This window comes from Phoenix dactylifera, unplaced genomic scaffold (assembly GCF_009389715.1).
Source record: "Phoenix dactylifera cultivar Barhee BC4 unplaced genomic scaffold, palm_55x_up_171113_PBpolish2nd_filt_p 000475F, whole genome shotgun sequence".
Taxonomy (NCBI): domain Eukaryota; kingdom Viridiplantae; phylum Streptophyta; class Magnoliopsida; order Arecales; family Arecaceae; genus Phoenix; species Phoenix dactylifera.
The window spans coordinates 338,458-353,193 of record NW_024067897.1 but is presented as its reverse complement, the minus strand read 5'-3'; positions in this window follow the sequence as shown (position 1 = coordinate 353,193).

Genomic DNA, 14,736 nt, shown 5'->3' with positions numbered 1-14,736 from the left:
GTCTCTCTCAAAATATCCTTGAATATATCTGTCCTCCTAGGGCTCTCATGAGTCCTATATATAGTCTCAAGACCTTCAGATGATCATAGCCGTCGAAACGCTACCAAAAAACACCAAAAGAAAATCGTCCGTACGATTTTCCGCGAGCCCGAGTCGACTCGGCTGTGGTTCGAGACGACTCTGGCATGTCTGGACAAAACTGGCACGATCTAGGGTCGACTCGACTGTAGCTCGAGTCGACTCGATGATGCTTCGAGTCAACTCGACTGTAGCTCGAGTCGACTCTGACAGTCCAGACAGAAACATGGTTTTCTCGGTCTTCTGGTCTTTCTCCTCCCGGGTCGACTCGACTGTTCCCGAGTCGACTCGACTGTTCCCGAGTCGACTCGACTGTAGCTCGAGTCGACTCCGACAGTCCGCCAGACAGAATTATGCAGAATTGATTCTCCTTCAATTCTCTTCATCACCAATGGTCTCCACATACCCCAACAATCTCCCACTTGGAGACCTTGGGTATATCCTCTTGTTACTTGGCTCTCCTCTGTGCTCCCACTGAAACTGAATCATCCTAGTGAGATAGGTACGATGCCTCCTCAACGTCTTCAAGCATGAAGACCAGCAGAAGCTGAACAACTCCTCAGCTTCTCCACCGTGACGACCTTCGTCAACATATCTGCAGGATTCTGACTTGTATGAATCTTCTCCAACTTGACGAGTCCCTGCTCGAGCAATGACCTCACGAAGTGGTACCGTATGTCAATATGCTTCGTCCTTGAATGGAAAGCTGAATTCTTTGCCAGATGAATTGCACTTTGACTATCTGAATATAACATGCAATCCTTCTGCTCCTTCCCAAGCTCCTTCATCAAGCCCTGAAGCCATATTAGTTCCTTGCACGCCTCTGTGGCTGCCACATACTCCGCCTCCGTAGTCGACAATGCAACAACTGGTTGCAACCTGGAAATCCAACTGACGACTCCACTGCCCAAGGTGAACAAGTACCCTGTCGTGCTCCTCCTACCGTCCAAGTCCCCTGCCATGTCTGAGTCCACAAAGCCCTGTAACCGGATCTCAGAACCTCCATAGCACAATGACATGTGCTCCGTGCCTCTCAGATACCTCAGTATCCATTTGACCGCACGCCAATGCTCCAAGCCTGGGCAGCTCATAAAGCGACTCACAACTCCCACTGCTTGAGCAATGTCAGGTCTCGTACAGACCATAGCGTACATCAAGCTCCCCACCGCCGATGCATACGGGATTTTTGACATATTGAGCTCCTCCACCCGCGTCTTCGGACTTTGTCCTTTTGAAAGCTTTAAGTGGGCACCTAGTGGTGTGCCAACAGGTTTGGCACCCTCCATGCAGAATCTCTTGAGTACTCGGCTGATGTACTCCACCTGAGATAGTCTGAGGATATGTTTAGATCTATCTCTGCTGATCCGCATCCCAAGGATCTGTTTCGCTGCTCCTAGATCCTTCATTGCAAATTTTCTTGACAGCTTCAGCTTCAATTTTGCAATCTCATGCATGCTAGCTCCTGCAACTAACATGTCATCAATATATAATAGCAAAATAATGTAAGATGTACCGAAGTCCCGGAAGTAGCAACAGTGATCCTCCTGACATCTCCTGTATCCTATCTCAAGCATGTAACTATCGAACTTGAGATACCATTGCCTGGGCGCCTGTTTCAAACCATAAAGGCTTTTCTTCAATTTGCAAACCAAGTCACCCGTGCCAGCTGCAACGTATCCCTCCGGCTGCTGCATATATATCTCCTCATCGAGATCTCCGTGAAGAAAAGCTGTCTTCACATCAAGCTGCTCTAAGTGAAGATTCTCTACTGCCACCATGCTCAGCACCGCCCGAATAGAACTCATCTTGACTACAGGAGAAAAGATCTCCGTGAAGTCGATACCTGCTCTCTGCTGAAATCCTTTTACAACCAGCCTGGCCTTGTACCGTTTCTTCCCATTCTGCTCTTCCTTCAGCCTGTAAACCCATTTGTTTGACAGTGCTTTCTTCCCCTTGGGCAGATCCACCAAATCCCACGTTTGATTCTGCTCCAATGACTCCATCTCATCATCCATGGCCAACTCCCACTCCTTCCTAGTATCAACCTCCAATGCCTCCGTGAAGCATTCAGGTTCGCCATTATCTGTGAGCAGCAAATAACTAAGAGTCCCATCATATCTTTGAGGAGGCTTTCCATGAGTACTACGAGTGGACCTTCTTAGTTGTGGAAAGGGTGCCAATACTTCAGGTTCTTGCTCTGACTGAGTCTTCTGACCAGAATTTGTAGATTCCTCTTCAGGATCCACAAAACACGGCTCAACAGGTTTTGTTTCTGATTTAGTGCTCTGCTGCATTTTCTCATTAAATACCACATCATTACTACGAATGATCTTCCTGTGTTCGGGATCCCAAAATCGATACCCAAACTGTTGACCTCCGTATCCAACGAAAATGCACTTCTTTGATTTGGCGTCTAGTTTGCTTCTTTGACTGGAATTAACATGGACATAACTGGTACAACCGAATACTCGTAAGTGCGCCAAATCAATCTTCTTCGCTGTCCATGCTTCCTCAGGAATCCCAAATTCAAGTTTATTTGATGGCCCTCTGTTGATCAAGTAGGCAGCAGTGTTAACTGCTTCCGCCCAAAACTGCTGTGGCAATCCAGCATGTATCCTCATACTCCTGGCACGCTCATTAATTGTTCTGTTCATCCTTTCAGCAACTCCATTTTGTTGTGGTGTCCCTGGAATTGTCCTCTGCCTGACGATCCCAGCCTCTGCACAGTAGTTCTCAAACTCCCTGCTACAATACTCACCACCGTTGTCTGATCTCAGGCATTTTAACCTCCTTCCTGTCTCGAGTTCTACCATTGCCTGCCATCTCCTGAAGACCCCAAATACCTCTGACTTGTGCTTCAAGAAGAACACCCAAAGCTTCCTGGTAGCATCATCAATAAAAGTAACATAGTACTAAGATCCACCAATGGAAGAAACCGGTGCAGGCCCCCACACGTCCGTGTGCACGAGATCTAGCTTTTCTTGCTTCCGAGGTTTACCTTCTTTCCGAGAATACAATCCTCACAGCTAGGTTGAAACACGCTTCTGCTTTTTGAGAATACAATCCTCACAGAAGTCCATCTCAACACTCCTGAGATCCTGCAGCTTTCCCAACTGGTGCATCACCTCCAGTCCCTGATAACTCATGTGCCCAAGTCTGCAATGCCATAACTTGGCGTCCACATCTGCTGCAGCAACTCCAATAGAGTTCTCCGTGCCGTTGGCGATATAAAGTGTCCCAACCTTCTTGCCACTAGCCACCATCAACGAACCCCTGGATATCTTCCACTGATCAGCTGTGAAAATAGTCTTGTACCCCTGGCTCGCCAACTGTCCAACAGAAATCAGATTCCTCTGCAGTTGAGGCACGTGCCATACGTCCTCAAGCTCAAGTGAAGATCCAGAAATCAACTTCACTTCCGCGCTTCCCCTTCCTTGTATGGTGCAAGGCTCTCCATCCCCTAAGTAGACTTTGCCGAAGTCTCCCTTCTCATATCCTCCAAGAAGCTTCCGTTGGGATGTAGCATGGAAAGACGCACCCGAGTCTATCACCCAAGACTCGTCACCGGTAGATAAAGATAGAACGAGGGCATCCATGTCACCGTTTTCAGCAAGATTTGCCAGATCCTTGCTGACTCCTTCGGTGTGGTCGCCTTGCTTCCCTTTAGGAGATTTGCAGTCCCTCCTAAAGTGCCCCATCTTCCCGCAGTTCCAGCACTTCGCTCCCTTGTTCTGAGGTGCTCGAGACCTGCTGGATCTCGACTTCGAGTCGCTTCGAAATCGACCGTCCTTCTTTTGTCTTCCCCGGTTAGAGATGTTTAGTGCACTTCCAGACGACTCCGTAGCTCCAGAAGATTTCCTTCTTGCTTCTTCACTCAGAAGCACTCCCACAATGTCATCAAAGATCAACTTCCCCGTCGCCGAAGAGTTGCTCACCACCATCACCAGGCCCTCCCAGCTATCAGGCAATCCGGAGAGGATTAGCAATGCCCGAATCTCATCGTCAAAACTAATCTCCACTGACTCCAACTGGGCCGTGAGTCCATTGAACTCATTGAGGTATTCTGCTACGCTGCCGCCATTTTTCATACGAAGATTAAACAACCTCTTCATGAGAAATACCTTGTTTGATGCTGAGGGTTTCTCGTACATCCGCGACAATGTTGCCATCAACTCCATCGTCGTCTTCTCATTTTTGATGTTGAATGCCACTTGGGATGCAAGTGACAATCTTATGGTGCCGAGCGTCTTCCGATCGAGGACCTCCCAGTCTTCATCGGACATCTTTTCTGGTTTCTTCGCTCTACCTCCAAGAGGTAAATAGAGATCCTTCTGGTAAAGATAATCCTCTATTTGCATCTTCCAAAATCCGAAGTTCGTGCCATTGAACTTCTCAATTCGCAACTTCCCTTCATCCGCCATTGCAGAATACCAATAGCTCTGTTACCACTTGTTGGCGACGCCCTGCACCGGAACCCACTCACACCGGTACAACCACCAACGTCGGACAAGCAAAGAGAGAAGCAAACGGATAAGCACTCTCTCGCTCCCTCGACACCGGACTCAAGGATCACCGCTTCGCTTCCGCTACGAAGGGCAAAAGATTACCCCGTGGTTTCAATAGGGTAAAACACTTGAGCACCGCAGCGGATTATCAAACCAAAGGAAGAAGAAATAGGAAGAAAATAGCAAAGCAAACACAAAGATGTAACGAGGTTCGGCTACAAGTAGCCTACGTCCTCTACCGCTCCAAATCTCAATTAGGATCAACAGATTACAGAGATAGTACACACCCGAACAATCACACGCGATCGCTCTACAAGAGATTCACACAGAATTTCTCTTGCACAAGAAGTAGGATCCCAATCCTCTTCTTCTCTAGAACCCTAGCCGCACAAAACAAGAGTCTCTCTCAAAATATCCTTGAATATATCTGTCCTCCTAGGGCTCTCATGAGTCCTATATATAGTCTCAAGACCTTCAAATGATCATAGCCGTCGAAACGCTACCAAAAAACACCAAAAGAAAATCGTCCGTACGATTTTCCGCGAGCCCGAGTCGACTCGGCTGTGGTTCGAGTCGACTCTAGCATGTCTGGACAAAACTGGCATGATCTAGGATCGACTCGACTGTAGCTCGAGTCGACTCGACTGTAGCTCGAGTCGACTCTGACAGTCCAGACAGAAACATGGTTTTCTCGGTCTTCTGATCTTTCTCCTCCCGGGTCGACTCGACTGTTCCCGAGTCGACTCGACTGTTTCCGAGTCGACTCGACTGTTCCCGAGTCGACTCGACTGTAGCTCGAGTTGACTCCGACAGTCCGCCAGACAGAATTATGCAGAATTGATTCTCCTTCAATTCTCTTCATCACCAATGGTCTCCACATACCCCAACATTAATTACTAAGTCAGCCCAAATCTTAGGTCAGTATGCAACTTAAGTTGAAGCCATTAAGTTTCTGTTAGAGAGTTGTAAGGCTAATTTATACTTAGGTGCTCAGTGATATCTGGACCATACACAAGCTAAGGCTTTAGATCCGCCAAAATACTGCTAAAGCTAGTAGTTTCCAAGAATTGGTCAAATAAGACCTATTCACTAATTCAAAATCATCCTATCTTGCAGGATTTCAAGAGTTGTGGATGTTTACTTTAATACCTCATGGGCTTTATCTATAATATTCCAGTTTACTCGAAGTTTTACAACGACGGCTTTCACACTATCATCTTTTTCAAGGTCAATATTGTTTTCTCTTTCTTTCTTTTTTTTTTAATATTAGATTTTATTTATTTTGTATTTATAAATAATTTATGCACTTTTACTCTTGTAATGATTCCTCCGTGTAGCGAGCATTCAGTCAACACTCCCACACCAGATGGCATAAGGTGTTGGGCATCAAAACTCCCCTACGGACCTATGCTCGGGTTCCTCATACAAGCCCGCTGACCTTTGACAATAGGTAGCCCTTTTCGATGTACCTGACTAAATTCACTTTTTTTTTGAATTATGGGATAATAGTGAATTAGATAGGAATGATTCATCAGGACTCAAGGTTGCTACCAGACTTAACAACATAATGTTGAACCTAACCCTTAGAAGTGCAGGTCATGTGTGTTGTGAAATTCCAAAGTAAAAATTATCTTACAACTCACTAAAAGAACTTTTAATAAAAAGAACTCAAATTATCTTACTTCTGACTAATCATTGGGCTTGTTAGATTTTATATACTTTGTGTGTTTATTTCAGCTCTAAAGCATAGAAATTAGGTTTTTTTTTTATTTTTTTGAGATAAACTTATTTAAAAATACGAAAATGTAAAAAATTTCTTCAAAAATTCGAATCCTATACCCCCCAACCTAGATCAGACATTGTCCTCAATGTTTTGTTTTTTATTATTTTTTTATATTATATTATATATAATTTTTTTATTTTTCGTTATTATTTTTTTGAGATAAAAAGATTATTATTTTATTCTATTTTATTTTGGACAAAAATATGATGCATATGGAGGATAGAAGCATTGTACCTTAGTTGCATCAGTAACATGAGGACTCCTGAAAAAAAATACGACAAGAAAATATGCAAAAATAATCTATTAGAATTGGGTTGCCTCCCAACAAGCGCTAAGTTTAACGTCTTCAGCCAGACGCAGTATATCCTTAATTATCCTGATAAATAGGATCCATCAAATCAAGAGATTCAATCAACTGTCCATCTGCAACACACTCTATGTAAGGTTTCAATCTTTGACCATTGACGTTCAGGATACGACCATCATTGATGTCTTGAATTTCTACTGCACCATGAGGAAAAACCTTTCTAACTAAAAAGGGACCATCCCACCTAGAGCGAAGTTTACCAGGAAAGAGACGCAATTTAGAATTGAATAGCCAAACCTTTTGATTAGGCTTGAAAGACTTACGGTTAATGTATTTGTCATGAAAAGTCTTAGTCCTTGCCTTATAAATTTTGGCATTTTCATATGCTTCATTGCGTAACTCTTCAAGCTCGTTGAGTTGAAGTTTCCGATTAGAACCAGCTGCTGCCATATCAAAGTTAAACTTTTTAATGGCCCAAAAAGCTCTGTGCTCAAGTTCTACCGGTAGGTGGCAAGCTTTTCCAAAAATCAGTCGATAAGAAGACATGCCAATAGGAGTCTTATCCGCAGTACGATACGCCCAGAGAGAATCGTTTAACCTTTGAGACCAATCTTTTCTATCAGGGCGTATTATTTTTTCTAAAATATGTTTTATCTCCCTATTGGAAACTTCGACTTGCCCGCTTGTTTGGGGATGGTACGGGGTGGCAACTTTGTGAGTGATTGAATACTTGCAAACCAAAGCTTCAAAAGACCGGTTGCAGAAATGTGATCCCCCATCTCTAATGATAGCTCGGGGTGTGCCAAAGCGACTAAATATGTTTGTTTGTAAGAACTTAACCACAACCTTATGATCATTAGTCCTAGTGGCAACAGCTTCTACCCATTTTGAGACATAATCTACCGCGACAAGAATGTACTCAAAACCAAAAGAACGCGGAAAGGGACCCATGAAGTCAATACCCCAGACATCAAAAATTTCTATAATTAAAATGGGGTTGAGTGGCATCATATCTCTACGGGTGATTGTGCCCATTCGTTGGCATCGCTCACAAGTCCGACAAAAATTGTGAGCATCTTTGAACAAGGAGGGCCAATAGAATCCACTTTGTAAGACTTTAGCTGCAGTTTTTCTACCCCCGAAATATCCTCCGCAGGCTTGGGTATGACAAAAATCAAGAATACTCTGAAAGTCATATTCAGGCACACATCGACGGATTACTTGATCCGGACAGTATTTGAACAGATCGGGGTCATCCCAAAAGTAGAACTTAACTTGCGAAAAGAATCGATCCTTGTCCTGCTTGGACCAATGATCGGAAATTTGTCCTATGGCAAGATAGTTTACTATGTTGGCAAACCATGGTGTTTTTTCTTGTTGCACTTCAAACAATTGTTCATCTAGAAAGGAGTCATGAAGTGGGGAAGTGCTATGAGAAGGCTCGAGAAGGATTCTAGACAAATGGTCTGCTACAACATTTGTGGTGCCTTTCTTATCACGAATTTCTAGATTAAATTCCTGTAACAACAGGATCCATCGAATTAGACGAGGCTTGGTGTCCTTCTTTGAAAGGAGGTACCGAAGAGCAGAATGATCAGTGAATACAATAACCTTGGATCCTAAGAGATAGGATCGAAACTTGTCCAAGGCAAACACTACAGCTAGTAATTCTTTCTCAGTAGTGGTGTAGTTCAATTGTGCATCTGAGAGTGTCTTACTAGCATAGTAGATGACATGAGGTAACTTATCTAGCCATTGCCCTAAAACCGCCCCAATGGCATAGTCAGAGGCATCACACATGAGTTCAAATGGAAGGGTCCAATTGGGAGGTTGTATGACTGGTGCTGTAGACAACTTAGATTAAAGTTTTTCAAAGGCCTCTTTACATGCTTCATCAAAGACAAAGGGTGTATCCTTGGCAAGGAGATTGCACAAGGGTCTAGAGATTTTGCTGAAGTCTTTAATGAAACGACGGTAAAAACCAGCATGGCCAACAAAAGAACGAATTTGTTTCACAGATTTGGGTGGATGAAGATTAGAAATAAGATCAACTTTAGCTTTATCTACCTCAATCCCCCTTTTGGACACAATGTGTCCCAAAACTATACCCTCTTGAACCATGAAATGGCTCTTTTCCCAACTTAGCACTAGATTGGTCTCCTTATATCTTTTCAGAACCAGGGCTAAATTATTGAGACAATCATCGAATGAGGGACCAAAAATTGAAAAATCATCCATGAATACTTCCAGAAATTTTTCTACCATGTCAGAAAAAATTGCCATCATGCATCGTTGAAATATCGCGGGTGCATTGCATAATCCAAATGGCATTATCCTATATGCAAATGTCCCAAATGGACATGTGAAAGTGGTTTTCTCTTGATCATCGGGATACACGGCCACTTGGTTATATCCAGAATAACCATCTAGGAAATAGTAGAAACTCTGACTGGCTAACCTTTCCAATATTTGGTCAATAAATGGCAAAGAAAAATGGTCCTTCCTCGTCATGGAGTTTAACTTCCTGTAGTCAATGCAAACACGCCAGCTAGTGGTCGTGCGTGTGGGCATCAACTCTCCTTCTGCATTTTCAACCACAGTAATGCCCGACTTCTTTGGTACTACTTGAGTCGGACTCACCCAGTTGCTATCAGAGATAGGGTAAATGATTCCGGCATCTAGCAACTTTACTACTTCTTTCTTGACTACCTCTTTCATGTTTGGGTTGAGTCTCCTTTGCATTTCACGGGTCGGTTTTGCATCTTCTTCTAGGTGAATGCGATGCATGCAAATGGATGGGTCAATCCCCCTTTAGATCAGTCACGGACCATCCAATTGCATGTTTGTGTTCTCCGAGTACACTCAAAAGTTGACTCTCCTGTTTGTCAGACAGGTCAGCCGCGATGATTACAGGTAGGGTATCTTCGGATCCTAGAAAAGCATACTTAAGAGTTACCGGAAGTGACTTTAACTCAAGTTTGGGAGGGGACTCGATGGAGGGGCACTGTGGCGTACTAGAAAGGGTAGGAAGAGGTTCATATCGGATACACCAAGGATGAGAATTTATGGGAGATGGATTGTCAAGTAGGACATTGACTTCTTCTATGGCCTTGTTTAAATCAAAATTATCAATGTCAAAATGGGCTAAACATGCTTCCAAAGGGTCATCTGCCAGAATATAGGGAAGGGCTTCTTCTACAAGGTCGTCCATTTTGTCTACTAGGAAGCATTCATCTTCTCTTACGGGTTGATCAGAGGCATGGAATACATTCAGTTTGACTTTCATGTTTCCAAAAGATATATCCATCACCCCAGTTCTACAGTTAATACATGCATTGGCTGTAGCTAGGAAGGGACGACCAAGAATCATAGGGATCTGTTTCTTAAGGTTCGGCACAGGTTCCATATCAAGGACGATGAAATCAACTGAAAAATAAAATTTATCTACCTTGACTAGGACATCTTCAATTGTTCCTCGTGGTATTTTAACAGATCGATCAGCCAATTATAGGGACACCGAAGTAGGCTTTAGTTCACCTAATCCGAACTTCTCATAGACTGAATAAGGAAGAAGATTAACACTTGCCTCTAAATCTAATAGTGCACGATCAATCGAATTGTCTCCTACCACACAAGAGATGGTAGGTGCACCAGGATCCTTGAACTTAGGAGGGGTTTTGTGTTGGAGGATGGAGCTCACTTGTTCAGTTAGGAAGACCTTTTTAGGCACATGTGTCCTAAATTTTCGTTTCTGGGTACAAAGGTCTTTGAGAAATTTGGCATATGATGGAACTTGTTTTATGGCATCAAGGAGAGGGAGGTTGATTTTGACTTGTTTGAATACCTCCATTATTTCTTCCAATGAAGTTCCTTTCATGCCAAAGGGAGAAGGTGCTTTCAGACATTGAGGAAAAGGGGCCTTCAGTGTAAAAGGTGTGGTCGATACTGGGTTCGATGGCGACCTAGAGGAGTTTGGGATCTCTTTAGGCATAGTCATACTCCTATCTTCATTTTTCTTATGTTCTTTTTCTCCAACCTTATTGTCCACTACGCGTCCGCTTCTTAAGGTAGTCATGGCATTAGCTTGTTCATGGTGAACATCATTCGGGTGAGTCTCTTGAGCCATGTACTGCCCTCTTGGGTTATTCACTGTTTGGCTTGGAAGCTTGCCTTCCTCTCTTTTATTTAGTGCACTCGCTAGCTGCCCTAGCTGGATTTCTAATTTGGCAATAGATTGGGTATGGGAGTGCAACAATTGTGTATTGGCTTCGAGTCCTTGAAGGGCAGTCAAAACTTTTTGCTCAAAAGCCATATCTCCTTGGGGTGTTGGAGGAGGGACATGTTGAAATTGTGAATAGTGAGTAGGAGGACGGTTTGGATGAATATTCTGGGACGGTTGAAAGTTTTGGGAATAAGGCTGGGAGGTATTGGAAGTTTGCTGCTTTCAAGAAAAATTTGGATGGTTGCGCCATCCCGGGTTATAAGTGTTAGAATACGGATCATTACCCGGTCGGAACTGTGCTTGGGCAGCATTTACTTGTTCTTGCACAAATTCAGGGAATTGTGCTGCCGAAGGGCACTCAAAAATAGTATGAGACGGACTAGAACAGAGAGCACACACTTGTGCTTGGGAAAAGTTTGGGAGCTGTTCTCTAGACATTAGCTGGTCCAACTTGCGGGATAGTGCATCTACTTTGTCAGATAGACCTATGGACTGGCTAACTTCATATATGGTTCCTTTTCTTTGAGAACTCGGGGGTGCTTGACGAGCGGAGGAGGCATGGTGGAGAGAATTTTTATTGAGGTTTTCAAACAACTGCCATGCCTCATGCTCACTCTTAAGCATGAAAGTTCTTCCGCAAGAAGCATCAACCATTTGACGATTTCGTTCAGACAACCCGTCATAAAAGCATTGCACTAGTTGCCATTTGGGTATTTGATGATGCGGGCATTTTCGGAGTAAATCTCTAAATTTTTTTCAAGTTTCATGAAATTCTTCCCCATCAGATTGGGAGAAGCTCGTGATAGTACGCCTAAATTGGTTTGTTCTTCCTATGGAAAAATATTTCTTTAGAAATTCATGTTGCATTTGAGCCCAGGAGAGAATAGAATTGGCTTTTAATGAATGGAGCCATTGTTTAGCTCATCCTTAAGGGAAAAAGAAAACAGCCTAAGTTTCAGAGCATCATCAGTGAAGTTCTGAATTTTGACAGTAGTGCAGATCTCAAGGAACTCATCCAAATGTTTATATGGGTCTTCATTGTTAAGTCCATAAAAAGAGGGAAGCATTTGGATGACACTACACTTAATTTCAAACTGTACAGCAGCAGTGGTATCAGGTAGTCGAATACAAGATGGAGAGGTATAAATGGAAGGAGTGAAGTACTTCTTTAGCAGTTTGGGTTGTTCTTCAGCCATCTCGACAAGTGGTGTAGATCCTATGGTTCTATAGGTGCGGATTTCGGCTCGAAGGGCCCTAATAGAACGCTCTATTTTAGAATCAAAAGGTACTAATTCAGGAGATCTGGAACGACACCCTAGCATACACTAAAGCTTGTTGGATCAGTCAAGTACAGTCAAGCATGCACTAAGGAAAAACAAATCAAATCCTTGTGTTTACCCTAAAATCACTAGACAGCTCCTAACTGGTTTGAAGAGGACACCTAAGCCTCCAATCCGGTCTAATGAACTGAGTTGACCATGTAAGCTCCCAGGTAAGTGGGTGTTGGGGTATGTGGAGACCATTGGTAATGAAGAGAATTGAAGGAGAATAAATTCTGCATAGTTTTTTGTCTGGCGGACTGTCGGAGTCGACTCGAGCTACAGTCGAGTCGACTCGGGAACAGTCGAGTCGACTCGAGGTCCGTCGAGTCGACCCGGGAGAAGAAAGGCCGAAAAACCATGTTTCTGTCTGGACTGTCAGAGTCGACTCGAGCTACAGTCGAGTCGACTCGAAGCATCATCGAGTCGACTCGAGCTACAGTCGAGTCGACCCGAGATCGTGCCAGTTATTCTGGGAGTTGTCCAGACATGCCAGAGCCGACTCGAACTGTAGCCGAGTCGACTCGAGCTCGCGGGAAATCTTACGGATGAGTTTCTTTTTGGTGTTTTTGTTGGCGTTTCGACGGCTATGATCATCTGAAGGTCTTGAGACTATATATAGGACTCATGAGAGCCCTAGGGTAAGGTTTTTTGCCGTATATTTGAGAGAGACTCTTGTTTGTGAGTCTAGGGTTCTAGAGAAGAAGAGGATTGGGATCCTACTTCTTGTGCAAAGGGAATTCTGTGTGAATCTCTTGTAGATCGATCGCATGTGATCGTTCGGGGCGTGTGCTATCTCTGTAATCAGATCATCCTAATTGAGATTTGGAGCGGTGGAGGACGTAGGCTACTTATAGCCGAACCTCGTTACATCTTTGTGTTTGCTTTGCTATTTTTCTTCCTTCTTCTTCCTTTGATCTTTGATAATCCGTTGCGGTGCTCAAGTGTTTTACCCTACTGATACCAGGGGTAATCTTTTGCCCTTCGTAGCGGAAGCGAAGTGGTGATCCTTGAGTCCGGTTTCGAGGGAGCGAGAGAGTGCTTATCCGTTCGCTTCTCTCCTTGCTTGTCCGACGTCGGTGGCGGCGCCGGTGTGAGTGGGTTCCGGTGCGGGTCGCTGACAACAAGTGGTATCAGAGCTATTGGTTTTCTACGATGGCGGATGAAGGAAAGGTGCGAATTGAGAAGTTCAATGGCACGAACTTCGGATTTTGGAAGATGCAAATAGAGGATTACCTTTACCAGAAGGATCTCTATTTACCTCTTGGAGGTAGAGCAAAGAAACCAGAGAAGATGTCTGATGAAGACTGGGAGGTCCTCGATCGGAAGACGCTCAGCACCATTAGATTGTCACTTGCATCCCAAGTGGCATTCAACATCAAAAACGAGAAGACGACGATGGAGTTGATGGCAACATTGTCGCGGATGTACGAGAAACCCTCAGCATCAAACAAGGTATTTCTCATGAAGAGCTTGTTTAATCTTCGTATGAAAAAAGGCGGCAGCATAGCTGAATACCTCAACGAATTCAATGGACTCACGGCCCAGTTGGAGTCAGTGGAGATTAGTTTTGACGATGAGATTCGGGCATTGCTAATCCTCTCCGGATTGCCTGATAGCTGGGAGGACCTGGTGATGGCGGTGAGCAACTCTTCGGCGACGGGGAAGTTGATCTTTGATGACGTTGTGGGAGTGCTTCTAAGTGAAGAAGCAAGAAGGAAATCTTCTGGAGCTACGGAGTCGTCTGGAAGTGTACTAAACACCTCTGACCGGGGAAGACAAAAGAAGGACGGTCGATTTCGAAGCGACTCGAAGTCGAGATCCAGCAGGTCTCGAGCACCTCAGAACAAGGGAGTGAAGTGCTGGAACTGCGGGAAGACGGGGCACTTTAGGAGGGACTGCAAATCTCCTAAAGGGAAGCAAGGCGATCACACCGAAGGAGTCAGCAAGGATCTGGCAAATCTTGCTGAAGACGGTGATATGGATGCCCTCGTTCTATCTTTATCTACCAGTGACAAGTCTTGGGTGATAGACTCGGGCGCGTCTTTCCATGCTACATCCCAACGGAAGCTTCTTGGAGGATATGAGAAGGGAGACTTCGGCAAAGTCTACCTAGGGGATGGAGAGCCTTGCACCATACAAGGAAGGGGAAGCGCGGAAGTGAAGTTGATTTCTGGATCTTCACTTAAGCTTGAGGACGTACGGCACGTGCCTCAACTGCAGAGGAATCTGATTTCTGTTGGACAGTTGGCGAGCCAGGGGTACAAGACTATTTTCACAGCTGATCAGTGGAAGATATCCAGGGGCTCGTTGACGGTGGCTAGTGGCAAGAAGGTTGGGACACTTTATGTCGCCAACGGCATGGAGAACTCTATTGGAGTTGCTGCAGCAGATGTGGACGCCAAGTTATGGCATTGCAGACTTGGGCACATGAGTTATCAGGGACTGGAGGTGATGCACCAGTTGGAAAAGCTGCAGGGTCTCAGGAGTGTTGAGATGGACTTCTGTGAGGATTGTGTTCT